This window comes from Salmo salar, unplaced genomic scaffold (assembly GCF_905237065.1).
Source record: "Salmo salar unplaced genomic scaffold, Ssal_v3.1, whole genome shotgun sequence".
Classification (NCBI taxonomy): domain Eukaryota; kingdom Metazoa; phylum Chordata; class Actinopteri; order Salmoniformes; family Salmonidae; genus Salmo; species Salmo salar.
Genome location: NW_025549119.1, coordinates 37,501 through 50,000, shown reverse-complemented (window position 1 = coordinate 50,000; position 12,500 = coordinate 37,501). Strand labels below are relative to the sequence as shown.

General features: G+C 48.9%; 1 protein-coding gene across 1 annotated transcript in view; it reads left to right on the top strand.

Moving 5' to 3' along the window:
* LOC106592645 (dorsal-ventral patterning tolloid-like protein 1) overlaps positions 1–12,500 on the top strand; it is a gene marked incomplete at its 3' end in the record, with an annotated part of 51,477 nt that overhangs the window by 5,464 nt on the left and 33,513 nt on the right.

Here is a 12,500-nt window from a genome sequence, read left to right as displayed (position 1 = left end):
TCTACGTTTACTAGCAGTGTGTGTGTGTGTGTGTGTGTGTGTGTGTGTGTGTGTGTGTGTGTGTGTGTGTGTGTGTGTGTGTACCCATTTATGCAGTCTACTTTAACCAGAATGTCCTCGAAGGAACTACAGTAGCCGATACAGTCAAGTCATCTTAAGGTAGGAAAGACAAACCAGTCAGGAAAACATCTCCCCTAATATAGACCAAATGGTATAACCAGCAAAACAAGTCGTTAGCATAGAATAGAATCAGAATCTAGTCTAATGAATTACAGTAAGACAGTGACTATCACGTCTAATGAATTACAGTAAGACAGTTACTATCAAGTCTAATGAATTACAGTAGTACAGTGACTATCTAATCTAATGAATTACAGTTAGACAGTTACTATCTAATCTAATGAATTACAGTAAGACAGTGACTATCAAGTCTAATGAATTACAGTAAGACAGTGACTATCAAGTCTAATGAATTACAGTAAGACAGTTACTATCAAGTCGAATGAATTACAGTAAGACAGTTACTATCAAGTCTAATGAATTACAGTAAGACAGTGACTATCAAGTCTAATGAATTACAGTAAGACAGTGACTATCAAGTCTAATGAATTACAGTAACACAGTGACTATCTAATCTAATGAATTACAGTAGTACAGTGACTATCAAGTCTAATGAATTACAGTAGTACAGTGACTATCAAGTCTAATGAATTACAGTAAGACAGTGACTATCTAATCTAATGAATTACAGTAAAACAGTGACTATCAAGTCTAATGAATTACAGTAGTACAGTGACTATCAAGTCTAATGAATTACAGTAGTACAGTGACTATCAAGTCTAATGGATTACAGTAAGACAGTGACTATCTAATCTAATGAATTACAGTTAGACAGTTACTATCAAGTCTAATGAATTACAGTAAGACAGTGACTATCAAGTCTAATGAATTACAATAAGACAGTGACTATCAAGTCTAATAAATTACAGTAGTACAGTGACTATCAAGTCTAATGAATTACAGTAGTACAGTGACTATCAAGTCTAATGAATTACAGTTAGACAGTGACTATCAAGTCTAATGAATTACAGTAAGACAGTGACTATCAAGTAGAATGAATTACAGTAAGACAGTTACTATCAAGTCTAATGAATTACAGTAAGACAGTGACTATCAAGTCTAATGAATTACAGTAGTACAGTGACTATCTAATCTAATGAATTACAGTAAGACAGTGACTATCTAATCTAATGAATTACAGTAAGACAGTGACTATCAAGTCTAATGAATTACAGTAGTACAGTGACTATCTAATCTAATGAATTACAGTAGTACAGTGACTATCACGTCTAATGAATTACAGTAGTACAGTGACTATCAAGTCTAATGAATTACAGTAGTACAGTGACTATCAAGTCTAATGAATTACAGTAAGACAGTGACTATCAAGTCATATAGTATATATGTGTCACAGCCTATCAGAATCAATCTAATCTAATGAATTACAGTAAGACAGTGACTATCAAGTCTAATGAATTACAGTAAGACAGTGACTATCTAATCTAATGAATTACAGTAAGACAGTTACTATCAAGTCTAATGAATTACAGTTAGACAGTTACTATCAAGTCTAATGAATTACAGTTAGACAGTTACTATCAAGTCTAATGAATTACAGTAAAACAGTGACTATCAAGTCTAATGAATTACAGTAAGACAGTGACTATCAAGTCTAATGAATTACAGTAAGACAGTGACTATCAAGTCATATAGTATATATGAGTCACAGCCTATCTTCTTAACCCACTTAGTGTTGAGTTTACGAAGTATATAATTTAACCGTAGTACACTCAGAAAAACCCATGTTCTGGATAGAACCTAGAAGGCTCTATTGCTTGCTTCATGTACGGGACCCTTAAAGGCTCCATGTAGAACCCTTTGGAAGGTTGTTTGATCGGAACCCCAGGGGTTCTTCTTCACGAAACCAAAACTGGTTCCATATAGAACTCTTGGGTTCCTTTTAGAACTCTTGGAATCCATATAGAACTCTTGGGATCCATATAGAACTCTTGGGATCCATATAGAACTCTTGGGTTCCATATAGAACTCTTGGGATCCATATAGAATTCTTGGGTTCCATATAGAATTCTTGGGTTCCATATAGAACTCTTGGGATCCATATAGAACTCTTGGGTTCCATATAGAACTCTTGGGATCCATATAGAACTCTTGGGATCCATATAGAACTCTTGGGATCCATATAGAACTCTTGGGATCCATATAGAACTCTTGGCTTCCATATATGATTCTATATGGAAACAATTTCAGCTCTATAGAAACATTATTTAGTTCTACTAGTATGCTAGGTGTGTTGTCCTTTCTGATTTTAATGGGAAGTACCAAGGCTATTTCCTTTCTGATTTTAATGGGTAGTACCAAGGCTATTTCCTTTCTGATTTTAATGGGTAGTACCAAGGCTATTTCCTTTCTGATTTTAATGGGTAGTACCAAGGCTATTTCCTTTCTGATTTTAATGGGTAGTACCAAGGCTATTTCCTTTCTGATTTTAATGTAGTACCAAGGCTATTTCCTTTCTGATTTTAATGGGTAGTACCAAGGCTATTTCCTTTCTGATTTTAATGGGTAGTACCAAGGCTATTTCCTTTCTGATTTTAATGGGTAGTACCAAGGCTATTTCCTTTCTGATTTTAATGGGTAGTACCAAGGCTATTTCCTTTCTGATTTTAATGGGTAGTACCAAGGCTATTTCCTTTCTGATTTTAATGGGTAGTACCAAGGCTATTTCCTTTCTGATTTTAATGGGTAGTACCAAGGCTATTTCCTTTCTGATTTTAATGGGTAGTACCAAGGCTATTTCCTTTCTGATTTTAATGGGTAGTACCAAGGCTATTTCCTTTCTGATTTTAATGGGTAGTACCAAGGCTATTTCCTTTCTGATTTTAATGGGTAGTACCAAGGCTATACTGGTAGTTGTGTGTGTATGTCATGATAATGTGTGTGTGTATCATGATAATGTTTGTGTATATATTTTTACATTTTAGTCATTTAGCAGAAACTCTTATCCAGGGCGACTTACAGTAGTGAATGCATACATTTCATAAAAAATTTATTTTTTCCCGTACTGGTCCCCAGTGGGAATCGAACCCACAACCCTGGCGTTGCAAACACCATGCGCTACCAACTGAGCCACACGGGACTATATCATGATAATGTGTGTGTGATGCTGTTTGTGTGTGTGTGTCATGATTATATGTGTGTGTGTGTGTGTGTGTGTGTGTGTGTGTGTGTGTGTGTGTGTGTGTGGTTATGGTAGTAGGCGTGTGAATTATGTGTTTTGTCTCTGAGTAACTATGTGTCACCCAGTTGTGTGATGAGTTTTCTGCTTCTCTTCTCATCTCTCTCTCGCTGTCCCCTTTCCCCTCCCCTCTCTCTCGCTGTCCCCTTTTCCCTCCCTCCTCTCTCTCTCGCTGTCCCCCTTTCCCCTCCCCTCTCTCTCTCTCGCTCTCCCTCTCTCTATGTCCCACTTCCCCTCCTCTCTCTCTCTCCCTCTCTCTCTCTGTCCCCCTTCCCCGTCCCCTCCTCTCTCTCTCTCTCTCTCTCTCTCTCTCTCTCTCTCTCTGCACTCTCCTCTCTCTCTCCCTCTCTCTCTCTGTCCCCCTCCTCCCCTCCTCTCTCTCTCTCTCTCTCTCTCTCTCTCTCTCCTCTCTCTCTCTCCCTCTCTCTCTCTCTCTCTCTCTCTCTCTCTATGTCCCCCTTCCCCTCCTTTCTCTCTCCCTCTCTCTCTGTCTCCCTCTCTGTCTCCCTCTCTGTCTCCCTCTCTCTCCTTATATCTCTCTGTCTCTCTCTCTCTCTCTCCCCTCTCTCTCTCTCTGTCCCCCTTCTCCTCCTCATCTGTCTCTCTCTCTCTCTCTCTCTCTCTCTCTCTCTCTCTCTCTATGTCCCCCTTCCCCTCCTCTCTCTCCCCCTCTCTCTCTCTCTCTCCCTCCCTCTCTCTCCCTCTCTCTCCTTATATCTCTCTGTCCCCTCCCCAGTCATTCTGTATCTCAGCTCTCTGATAACGGTGCACTTGGGAGAGGGTGTGTGTGTGTTTGGAGTGTCTCTTCACACAAATACGTACCAGAACAAAACAACCAGTACTTCCTCTCCTCTCCTCTCCTCTCCTCTCCTCTCCTCTCCTCTCCTCTCCTCTCCTCTCCTCTCCTCTCCTCTCTCTCCTCTCCTCTCCTCTCCTCTCCTCTCCTCTCCTCTTCTCCTCTCCTCTCCTCCTCCCTTTTCCTCTCCTCTCCTCCTCTCTTTTCCTCTCCTCTCTTCTCCTCTCCATTTTCCTCTCCTCTCCATTTTCCTCTCCTCTCCTCTCCTCTCCTCTCCTCTCCTCCTCTCCTCTCCTCTCCTCTCCTCTCCTCTCCTCTCCTCTCCTCTCCTCTCCTCTCCTCTCCTCTCCTCTCCCGAGAATTGAACCCTGTGGTGCCCCCATAGACTACCAGAGGTCCGGACAACAGGCCCTCCGATTTGACACACTGAACTCTATCAGAGAAGTAGTTGGTGAACCAGGCGAGGCAGTAATTTGAGAAACCGAAGCTGTTGAGTCTGCCGATAAGAATGCGGTGATTGACAGAGTTGAAATCCTTTGCCACATCGATGAATACGGCTGCACAGTAATGTTTCTTATCGATGGCGGTTACGATATCGTTTAGGACCTTGAGCGTGGATGAGGTGCACCCGTGACCAGCTCTGAAACCAGATTCCATAGCAGGGAAGGTACGGTGGGATTCAAAATGGTCGTTGATCTGTTTATTAACTCTGGCTTTTCGAAGACTTTAGAAAGACAGGGTAGGATGGATATAGGTCTGTAGCAGTTTGGGTCTAGAGTGTCACCCCCTTTGAAGAGGTTGTCTAGCCCGGCTGGGGTTGCGTTGAGTTGCAGGTAAACACACCTCCAATGAGAGAATATTTGAGCGGCGTATTAAATGCTGACCTGGAGTCAGTTTGGTAGTTAATATGTTTAGAGTCGTGGAGGGAAGCTGATCTGAAATCTGTTCTCATGGGAAACTTCACCCTGGAGTCACATGATACACAGCTTCCCTGTTCTAGCTGCTGATTGGCTGGTATTCCTACCCTGACCCCGTTCTAGCTGCTGATTGGCTGGTATTCCTACCCTGACCCTGTTCTAGCTGCTGATTGGCTGGTATTCCTACCCTGACCCTGTTCTAGCTGCTGATTGGCTGGTATTCCTACCCTGACCCTGTTCTAGCTGCTGATTGGTTGGTATTCCTACCCTGACCCTGTTCTAGCTGTTGATTGGCTTGTTGACACTACACACCTTACACACACACCACACAAACACCACACACACACTTCACACACACACACTACACACACCACACAACACACACACACACGCTACAAACCACACACACACACACACACCACACAGACACCACACACACCACACACACACACACACACCCACACACACCACACACACCACACACACACACACACACACACCACACACACACCACACACACACCACACACACACCACACACACACACACACACACCACACACACACACCACACACACACCACACACACCACACACACACACGCTACAAACCACACACACACACACACACACACACACACACACACACACACACACACACACACACACACACACACACCACACACACACTACACACACGCTACAAACCACACACCACAAACCACACACTACACACCACACACACACCACACACACACACACACACACACCACACACACCACACACACACCACACACACACCACACACACACTACACACACACACGCTACAAACCACACACACCACACACTACACACACACACACTACACACCACACACCACACACACCACACACACCACACACCACACCTCCCTCCATTCACGTGTGCTTATCTCTTCCTGGTTGTCTGCATCCTGCCTCTCAGCTGGAGATGAAATGAACACACACTCACTCTCTGCTCTCTCCAGACACACTGACAACATTCATGCTTCCTCCACATGTTTCCATCAGAAGATAAACACACACAGGTTAAGACTGGATGGACTGGAGGAGAGATTAGGACTGGAGGAGAGGTTAGGACTGGAGGAGAGGTTAGGACTGGAGGAGAGGTTAGGACTGGAGGAGAGGTTAGGACTGGAGGAGAGGTTAGGACTGGAGGGACTGGAGGAGAGGTTAGGACTGGAGGAGAGGTTAGGACTGGAGGAGAGGTTAGGACTGGAGGAGAGGTTAGGACTGGAGGAGAGGTTAGGACTGGAGGGACTGGAGGAGAGGTTAGGACTGGAGGAGAGGTTAGGACTGGAGGAGAGGTTAGGACTGGAGGAGAGGTTAGGACTGGAGGGACTGGAGGAGAGGTTAGGACTGGAGGAGAGGTTAGGACTGGAGGGACTGGAGGAGAGGTTAGGACTGGAGGAGAGGTTAGGACTGGAGGGACTGGAGGAGAGGTTAGGACTGGAGGGACTGGAGGAGAGATTAGGACTGGAGGAGAGATTAGGACTGGAGGGACTGGAGGAGAGGTTAGGACTGGAGGGACTGGAGGAGAGGTTAGGACTGGAGGAGAGGTTAGGACTGGAGGAGAGATTAGGACTGGAGGGACTGGAGGAGAGGTTAGGACTGGAGGGACTGGAGGAGAGGTTAGGACTGGAGGGACTGGAGGAGAGATTAGGACTGGAGGAGAGGTTAGGACTGGAGGGACTGGAGGAGAGGTTAGGACTGGAGGAGAGGTTAGGACTGGAGGGACTGGAGGAGAGGTTAGGACTGGAGGGACTGGAGGAGAGGTTAGGACTGGAGGAGAGATTAGGACTGGAGGGACTGGAGGAGAGGTTAGGACTGGAGGAGAGGTTAGGACTGGAGGAGAGGTTAGGACTGGAGGGACTGGAGGAGAGATTAGGACTGGAGGAGAGATTAGGACTGGAGGGACTGGAGGAGAGGTTAGGACTGGAGGAGAGGTTAGGACTGGAGGAGAGATTAGGACTGGAGGAGAGGTTAGGACTGGAGGGACTGGAGGAGAGGTTAGGACTGGAGGAGAGGTTAGGACTGGAGGAGAGGTTAGGACTGGAGGAGAGGTTAGGACTGGAGGGACTGGAGGAGAGGTTAGGACTGGAGGAGAGGTTAGGACTGGAGGAGAGGTTAGGACTGGAGGAGAGGTTAGGACTGGAGGAGAGGTTAGGACTGGAGGGACTGGAGGAGAGGTTAGGACTGGAGGAGAGGTTAGGACTGGAGGAGAGGTTAGGACTGGAGGAGAGATTAGGACTGGAGGAGAGATTAGGACTGGAGGAGAGATTAGGACTGGAGGAGAGATTAGGACTGGAGGAGAGGTTAGGACTGGAGGGACTGGAGGAGAGGTTAGGACTGGAGGAGAGATTAGGACTGGAGGAGAGGTTAGGGACTGGAGGAGTGGTTGGTTAGGACTGGAGGGACTGGAGGAGAGGTTAGGACTGGTGGAGAGGTTAGGACTGGAGGAGAGGTTAGGACTGGAGGGACTGGAGGAGAGAATTAGGACTGGAGGAGAGGTTAGGACTGGAGGAGAGGTTAGGACTGGAGGAGAGGTTAGGACTGGAGGGACTGGAGGAGAGGTTAGGACTGGAGGAGAGGTTAGGACTGGAGGAGAGGTTAGGACTGGAGGGACTGGAGGAGAGGTTAGGACTGGAGGAGAGGTTAGGACTGGAGGAGAGATTAGGACTGGAGGAGAGGTTAGGACTGGAGGAGAGGTTAGGACTGGAGGGACTGGAGGAGAGGTTAGGACTGGAGGAGAGGTTAGGACTGGAGGAGAGGTTAGGACTGGAGGAGAGATTAGGACTGGAGGAGAGATTAGGACTGGAGGAGAGGTTAGGACTGGAGGGACTGGAGGAGAGGTTAGGACTGGAGGAGAGATTAGGACTGGAGGAGAGGTTAGGACTGGAGGAGTGGTTGGTTAGGACTGGAGGGACTGGAGGAGAGGTTAGGACTGGTGGAGAGGTTAGGACTGGAGGAGAGGTTAGGACTGGAGGGACTGGAGGAGAGGTTAGGACTGGAGGAGAGATTAGGACTGGAGGGACTGGAGGAGAGGTTAGGACTGGAGGAGAGATTAGGACTGGAGGAGAGGTTAGGACTGGAGGAGTGGTTGGTTAGGACTGGAGGGACTGGAGGAGAGGTTAGGACTGGAGGAGTGGTTAGGACTGGAGGAGAGGTTAGGACTGGAGGAGAGGTTAGGACTGGAGGAGAGATTAGGACTGGAGGAGAGATTAGGACTGGAGGGACTGGAGGAGAGGTTAGGACTGGAGGAGAGGTTAGGACTGGAGGAGAGGTTAAGACTGGAGGGACTGGAGGAGAGATTAGGACTGGAGGAGAGGTTAGGACTGGAGGAGATGTTAGGACTGGAGGAGAGGTTAGGACTGGAGGAGAGATTAGGACTGGAGGAGAGATTAGGACTGGAGGAGAGGTTAGGACTGGAGGGACTGGAGGAGAGGTTAGGACTGGAGGAGAGATTAGGACTGGAGGAGAGGTTAGGACTGGAGGAGTGGTTGGTTAGGACTGGAGGGACTGGAGGAGAGGTTAGGACTGGAGGGACTGGAGGAGTGGTTAGGACTGGAGGAGAGGTTAGGACTGGAGGAGAGATTAGGACTGGAGGAGAGATTAGGACTGGAGGAGAGGTTAGGACTGGAGGGACTGGAGGAGAGGTTAGGACTGGAGGAGAGATTAGGACTGGAGGAGAGGTTAGGACTGGAGGAGTGGTTGGTTAGGACTGGAGGGACTGGAGGAGAGGTTAGGACTGGTGGAGAGATTAGGACTGGAGGGACTGGAGGAGAGGTTAGGACTGGTGGAGAGGTTAGGACTGGAGGAGAGGTTAGGACTGGAGGGACTGGAGGAGAGGTTAGGACTGGAGGAGAGGTTAGGACTGGAGGAGAGGTTAGGACTGGAGGAGAGGTTAGGACTGGAGGGACTGGAGGAGAGATTAGGACTGGAGGAGAGATTAGGACTGGAGGGACTGGAGGAGAGGTTAGGACTGGAGGAGAGATTAGGACTGGAGGAGAGGTTAGGACTGGAGGGACTGGAGGAGAGGTTAGGACTGGAGGAGAGGTTAGGACTGGAGGAGAGATTAGGACTGGAGGAGAGGTTAGGACTGGAGGAGAGGTTAGGACTGGAGGAGAGGTTAGGACTGGAGGGACTGGAGAAGAGGTTAGGGACTGGAGGAGAGGTTAGGACTGGAGGAGAGGTTAGGACTGGAGGAGAGATTAGGACTGGAGGAGAGATTAGGACTGGAGGAGAGGTTAGGACTGGAGGAGAGGTTAGGACTGGAGGAGAGGTTAGGACTGGAGGAGAGGTTAGGACTGGAGGGACTGGAGGAGAGGTTAGGACTGGAGGAGAGGTTAGGACTGGAGGAGAGGTTAGGACTGGAGGAGAGGTTAGGACTGGAGGAGAGGTTAGGACTGGAGGGACTGGAGGAGAGGTTAGGACTGGAGGAGAGATTAGGACTGGAGGAGAGGTTAGGACTGGAGGAGTGGTTGGTTAGGACTGGAGGGACTGGAGGAGAGGTTAGGACTGGTGGAGAGGTTAGGACTGGAGGAGAGGTTAGGACTGGAGGGACTGGAGGAGAGGTTAGGACTGGAGGAGAGATTAGGACTGGAGGGACTGGAGGAGAGGTTAGGACTGGAGGAGAGATTAGGACTGGAGGAGAGGTTAGGACTGGAGGAGTGGTTGGTTAGGACTGGAGGGACTGGAGGAGAGGTTAGGACTGGAGGAGTGGTTAGGACTGGAGGAGAGGTTAGGACTGGAGGAGAGGTTAGGACTGGAGGAGAGATTAGGACTGGAGGAGAGATTAGGACTGGAGGGACTGGAGGAGAGGTTAGGACTGGAGGAGAGGTTAGGACTGGAGGAGAGATTAGGACTGGAGGGACTGGAGGAGAGGTTAGGACTGGAGGAGAGGTTAGGACTGGAGGAGAGGTTAAGACTGGAGGGACTGGAGGAGAGATTAGGACTGGAGGAGAGGTTAGGACTGGAGGAGAGGTTAGGACTGGAGGGACTGGAGGAGAGGTTAGGACTGGAGGAGAGATTAGGACTGGAGGAGAGGTTAGGACTGGAGGAGTGGTTGGTTAGGACTGGAGGGACTGGAGGAGAGGTTAGGACTGGTGGAGAGGTTAGGACTGGAGGAGAGGTTAGGACTGGAGGGACTGGAGGAGAGGTTAGGACTGGAGGAGAGATTAGGACTGGAGGGACTGGAGGAGAGGTTAGGACTGGAGGAGAGATTAGGACTGGAGGAGAGGTTAGGACTGGAGGAGTGGTTGGTTAGGACTGGAGGGACTGGAGGAGAGGTTAGGACTGGAGGAGTGGTTAGGACTGGAGGAGAGGTTAGGACTGGAGGAGAGGTTAGGACTGGAGGAGAGATTAGGACTGGAGGAGAGATTAGGACTGGAGGGACTGGAGGAGAGGTTAGGACTGGAGGAGAGGTTAGGACTGGAGGAGAGATTAGGACTGGAGGGACTGGAGGAGAGGTTAGGACTGGAGGAGAGGTTAGGACTGGAGGAGAGGTTAAGACTGGAGGGACTGGAGGAGAGATTAGGACTGGAGGAGAGGTTAGGACTGGAGGAGAGGTTAGGACTGGAGGAGAGGTTAGGACTGGAGGGACTGGAGGAGAGATTAGGACTGGAGGAGAGATTAGGACTGGAAGAGTGGTTAGGACTGGAGGAGAGGTTAGGACTGGAGGGACTGGAGGAGAGGTTAGGACTGGAGGAGAGATTAGGACTGGAGGAGAGATTAGGACTGGAGGAGAGGTTAGGACTGGAGGGACTGGAGGAGAGGTTAGGACTGGAGGAGAGATTAGGACTGGAGGAGAGGTTAGGACTGGAGGAGTGGTTGGTTAGGACTGGAGGGACTGGAGGAGAGGTTAGGACTGGTGGAGAGATTAGGACTGGAGGGACTGGAGGAGAGGTTAGGACTGGTGGAGAGGTTAGGACTGGAGGAGAGGTTAGGACTGGAGGGACTGGAGGAGAGGTTAGGACTGGAGGAGAGGTTAGGACTGGAGGAGAGGTTAGGACTGGAGGAGAGGTTAGGACTGGAGGGACTGGAGGAGAGATTAGGACTGGAGGAGAGATTAGGACTGGAGGGACTGGAGGAGAGGTTAGGACTGGAGGAGAGATTAGGACTGGAGGAGAGATTAGGACTGGAGGAGAGATTAGGACTGGAGGGACTGGAGGAGAGGTTAGGACTGGAGGAGAGGTTAGGACTGGAGGAGAGGTTAGGACTGGAGGAGAGGTTAGGACTGGAGGAGAGGTTAGGACTGGAGGAGAGATTAGGACTGGAGGAGAGATTAGGACTGGAGGGACTGGAGGAGAGGTTAGGACTGGAGGGACTGGAGGAGAGGTTAGGACTGGAGGAGAGATTAGGACTGGAGGGACTGGAGGAGAGGTTAGGACTGGAGGGACTGGAGGAGAGGTTAGGACTGGAGGAGAGGTTAGGACTGGAGGGACTGGAGGAGAGGTTAGGACTGGAGGAGAGGTTAGGACTGGAGGAGAGATTAGGACTGGAGGGAGGACTGGAGGAGAGGTTAGGACTGGAGGGACTGGAGGAGAGGTACAGATCTAACATACTGTATTTAATACTATGTCCTCGAATGCAGGGTTTCACAGCCGTCACCGCAGGGACCACCAGTCGTTTCACATATTAGCTCCAGCCCTGCATTGTTCTAAATGACTGACTTGGTTTAATACAGATTATAAACACAGACTAACAGAAGTCTGGTCTCCACACAGTAGCAGAATGCATGAGGGTGGTGTGTGTGTGTGTGTGTGTGTGTGTGTGTGTGTGTGTGTGTGTGTGTGTGTGTGTGTGTGTGTGTAGACCAGCAGGGTGTGTAGAGAGTGAAGGCCAGTGTGTTGTGATTGAGAGCAGTGAGCTACTGTTCACCCTTCAGAGGAAGGAAACTGGGGAGCACTGAGGCTGTGTGTGTGTGTGTGTGTGTGTGTGTGTGTGTGTGTGTGTGTGTGTGTGTGTGTTTGTTTGTGTGTGTGTTTGTTTATGTGTGTGTGTAGTAGTGTCCACGTGTGTGTGTGTGTCCACGTGTGTGTGTGTGTGTGTAGTGATGGGTGTGTGTGTGTGTGTGTGTGTGTGTGTGTCTGTGTGTGGTGTGTGTGTGTGTGTCCTGGCCGTTCCGCAGCAGAATGTTGCCTTTGGAACTCTGTCGTTCCGCTTCTAGAATTCATGAGTCAGCACCTCCCATCATGCATCACTCCGGTTCCTAAATTCCCTTTAGTACGGAGATGTGTGTGTTTTGACCGTGTCATATTAACGGACAGACGTTACCCCACTGCATTCCTCTTGATAAAATAGGGACCCTGTAGCAGTCGTAGAATGTGTGTGTGCCTTGCAGTTTAGTTCCTGTCTGTCCCGGTCCTCTGTCCTTCCAACGGTCCTCCGTCCGTCCAACGGTCCTCCGTCCGTCCAACGGTCCTCTGTCCTTCC